Raw genomic sequence first — 4,677 nt, forward strand, 5'->3', positions numbered from 1 at the left:
TTTCCTAGTCATTTGTGGGTAAAGCCACGGCTTCCACCCATTTGGACACATAATCAACATCAACTAGGATGTATTTATTCCCAAAAGAATTTGGGAAGGGTCCCATGAAATCTATACCCCATACACTAAAAATTTCACAGATTAAGATATTAGTAAGGGGCATTTCATTCTGTCAAGAAATATTACCTGTCCTCTGGAACTGGTCACATGTGGACACATACTTGTGAGCACCCTTGAACAATTTTGGCCAATAGAAACCTTACTGCAACACCTTGGTTGCAGTGCGGTTGGCTCGGAAGTGGCCTCCCGCTTCCCAATCATTCCAGTACTGGTGCATCGACTCCATCTCCTCATCGGGGACACACTTCCGTACGATCTGATCTGCACAAAGTTTATACAGAATGGGGTTCTCCCACAAATAGTGTTTCACATCAAAGAAGAATTTCTTGCTCTACTGATATGAAAGGTTAGGGGGAAGGATATTTCCAACAAGATAATTTGCAAAATCAGCATACCAAGAGAATGTATCTACCTAAATGGAATAGAGCTGCTCATTCGGAAACTCATCTCAAAGGGTGCTAGTTATCTTCCCTTCCAAATCTGCATTCTCTAACCGGGAAAGATGATCAACAACTAGGCTCTCGGTACCCTTCTTGTCACGGATCTCAACATCAAACTCTTGCAGCACCAGAATCCACCTTATCAGCCTTGTTTTGCATCATTCTTTGCGAGTAGGTGTCTTAATGCCGAGTGATCTGTATACACAATAACCTTGGACAAAATCAGATATGAACGAAACTTATCAAAAGCAAAGAGTATTGCTATTAGTTCATTTTCCGTTGTCGTGTAATTCTATTGAGCTCCATTCAAGGTTCTGCTAGCATAATAGATCGGCTGAAAGTGTTTGTTCATCCTTTGTCCTAGAACAACTCCCACTGCTGAATCACTCGCATCACACATCAATTCAAAAGAAAGTGTCCAATCTAGTGCTATAATGATTGGGGCATTAACCAGCTTGTCCTTCAGGATGTTGAACGCTTGTAGGCATTCCTTTGTGAAATCGAAGGGCACATCTTTTTGAAGCAAATTGGACAACGGCTTAGCTATCTTGGAGAAATCTTTGATGAATCTTCTGTGGAACCCGGCATGTCCCAAGAAGCTTCTCACAGATCGGACGGGTGTTGGTGGTGGCAACTTCTCAATTGTCTCCACCTTGGCTCTATCAACCTCTATCCCTCTTTGTGAAACCTTATGTCCAAGTACAATGCCTTCTTGCACCATGAAATGACATTTCTCTCAATTCAGCATTAGATGTGTTTCCTTGCACCGCTTGAGCAACTTCTCCAAGTTATTTAAACATGCATCGAAGGAAGAGCCAAAAATCGAAAAATTGTCCATGAAGACCTCCATAAACTTTTCAACCATATTAGAAAAGATAGCCATCATGCACCTCTGAAATGTGGCTGGAGCATTACATAACCCGAATGGCATCCTCCTGTAGGCAAAGGTACCGTAAGGACATGTGAAGGTGTTATCCTCCTGATCTTCCGGTGAAATCGGAATTTGATTATATCCTGAATACCCATCTAAGAAACAATAGTACTCATGTCTGGCCAGCCTCTAGCATTTGATCGATGAAAGGTAGAGGGAAATGATCCTTGCGTGTGGCTTCATTCAATTTTCTGTAATCAATGCACACTCACCACTGGTAACGGTCCTAGTCGATATGAGTTCATTCCTTACATTCGGAACCATGGTCATGCCACCTTTCTTCGACACTACTTGCACGGGGCTCACCCATGAGCTATCAGAGATCAGATAAATGATACCAGCATCTAACAGCTTGATGACTTTTGCCTTCACCACATCCTTCATGTTTGGGTCCAGGCATCTTTGGGGCTAAACCGAGGGCTTGCTGCCGTCTTCCATCAGTATTTTATGAGTGCAAACTAACAGATTAATTCCCCTGATGTCTGCTATCTTTCAAGCCAAAGTTGTCTTGTGTTCCCGTAACACCCGCAACAGTTTTTCTTTCTACAAATGGGTCAAGGCTGGTGATATGATCACTGGTAGGGCTGATGGTGCTTCTAAGAAAGCATACTCCAAGTGCGATGGGAGTAGCTTCAGCTCAAGGGTAGGTGGCTCTTCGGTTGAATGCTTGCTTTCTGGCACTGAAGGCTTGTTTAGGCTCTCAAACTTGATGAACCCCTTCCCTTGTATGCATACTTTGAATCTCTTCATTTTTCCCCACTATGGCTCTCAAACTTGCTTTTTGGCATTGAAGCAACATACCTGTTGCTTCAGGTATGTTGTCATACTTTGAATCTCTTCATTTTTTCCCACTATGGCTTTTCCCTCTTGTATGCATATCTCAAGGGGATCAGCCGACCTGTTAACCTGAAAACAATCACCAACAGCATAATCAATGACATCAATCATATAGCAAGAATCATCACTAGAAGGTGCATGTTTCATAGCATCAGACATTTTAAAAATTACTACCTCATCTTGAATCCTAAGGCTGAGTTGCCCTTGCCGGACATCAATCATTGCCTTCCCCGTAGCTAGGAAAGGTTGCCCTAGGATAAGAGGGACATCAACATCCTTCTGCATGTCTAAAACTATGAAATCCACAGGAAAAATGAATTTGTCAACTTTAACATGTACATCTTCTATGATTCCCCTAGGATGTTTTATGGACCTATCAGCTAACTGCAATGCAACTCTAATGGGTTGGGGTTCACCTAAACCCAATTTCTTAAAAACCGAATATGGCATCAAATTTACACTAGCTCCTAAATCACACAATGCCTTATTAAATTTCAAACTGCCTATAGTGCAAGGAATAGTAAAACTCCCTAGATCTTTCAGTTTAGCTTGTTGAGGAAGATTGTCGAGCATTCTTCATTCAGTGCAACTGTAGCCACGTCTCCCAGTTTCCTTTTATTCGCCAAGATTTCCTTCATGAACTTTGCGTAGTGTGGCATCTGGGCTAAATCATCAGCAAAAGGGATGCTAATATGTAAACTCTTAAAAATTTCAAGAAACTTACCGAATTCCTTTTCCAATTTGTGTTGCTTTAGCCTACTCGGAAATGGTACTTGCGGCTGTTGACTTTTCTCCTTCTTTGAATCAGATTGCTCTTCCTCCTTTTCGGTTTCTAGGGTTGCACCCACCTTGCCTTCTTCCTTTGCTTTCTTCTCCACCTCTTGCAACTCCTTACCACTCCTCAAGGTAATAGCTTGCACCTGTTCTCTTGGATTTGCCTCGATGTTACTGGGTAAAGCGCCTTGAGCTCTAGAAAATATCATACGTGCCAACTGCCCCACTTGAGTCTCCAAGTTCTTGATCGATGCTTCTTGGTTCTGAAATCTCGTTTCTGCACTTGCTATGAACTTGGTCATCAACTCCTCTAGATTAGATTTCTTTTATGGCTAATTGAAATTTTGGGGAAAAGGTTCCACCGCATTTTGATTTTGCCAAGACTGATTCGGGTGGTTCCTCCATCCGGGATTAAATGCACGAGGGTATTGATTGCCTTGCTGCCCTTGCAAATTACCAACAAAATCCACCTACTCGGGAGACTGCACGAACTGATTTCCAAGTTGAAATTTAGTGCTGATATGACCTCCCCCACACCATTCACAAGCTACGGTCTGAACATGCATGGTTGTTATCTGCATTTCACCTATCTTCTTGCTAAGGGCACCGATTTGTGTAGATAGTGCTATATAAGTGTCTACATTGTGAAGTTCGGGTTGTCTCCTAACTTGGGCTCTCTTGGAATGCCACTGATAGTTGTTTGTAGCCATCTCCTCAATGAGTGCATGGGCAACTTCAGGGGTCTTGTTATTAATGGATCCCTCAACTGCAACGTCCATAATAGTCTTATTGGCTTCGGTCAACCCATTATAAAATGTCTGAACATGCAGCCATACGGGAAGTCCATGATGAGGGACCTTCCTCAATAACTCCTTGTAACGCTCCCATGATTCATACAATGACTCTCCGTCCTGTTGATAGAAGGTGGTGATATCATTCCTCATCTTTGCTGTCTTGGACGGAGGAAAATATTTGGACAGGAAGCGGCTGGCCATTTCATCACAAGTTGCTATCAATCCAGTAGGTAAAGAGTTCAGCCAAGTCTTGGCTTTGTCCTTCAGTGAGAACGAAAACAATCTGAGCTGCATTGCATCATCACTAACCCCATTGTGCTTGAATGTGTCACATATTTCCAAGAAATTGGCGATGTGAGTGTTATCTTCATGAGCCAAGCCGCAGAACTGAACTGTATTCTGTATCATCTGAATTATTGTTGGTTTGATTTTGAAGTTATTAGCAGTTATTATTGGTCTCACAATGCTCGAGGCAGCCCCGGGGAGGGTTGGTTTGGCATAATCCATCATGGTCCTTGGTTCGGCCATCTCCTCACTTGCTTAGAAGCTCTAAGGCGGCGACATAGAGTTCTTTCAATCTCGGGATTGTAGGTGATGCTCTCCTTTTCACTTCCGCGTGTCATAAATTGTACAAGTCAAAGTCATAAAAATGCTAATACACAGATATCATAAACATAATGTACAAAATTAGATTAACAATGATAGATAGTTCCTAATATTACTGTAATAAATCTCCAACAGCAACGCCAAAAACTTGATTCGTATAGATTACACTAGCAGG

At 42.3% G+C, this 4,677-nt stretch overlaps 1 non-coding gene across 1 annotated transcript; it reads left to right on the plus strand.

The window, feature by feature from the left end:
- The first annotated feature begins 3,942 nt into the window (after positions 1-3,942).
- Positions 3,943-4,049, plus strand: LOC148875181 (small nucleolar RNA R71). Its single transcript, XR_016106092.1, has one exon. It is a non-coding gene; the product is annotated as a small nucleolar RNA R71 (small nucleolar RNA).
- The last annotated feature ends 628 nt before the right edge of the window (positions 4,050-4,677 follow it).

Source organism: Nelumbo lutea, chromosome 1 (assembly GCF_056320005.1).
Source record: "Nelumbo lutea isolate HS-2025 chromosome 1, American lotus-T2T, whole genome shotgun sequence".
NCBI classification, from domain to species: Eukaryota; Viridiplantae; Streptophyta; class Magnoliopsida; order Proteales; family Nelumbonaceae; genus Nelumbo; species Nelumbo lutea.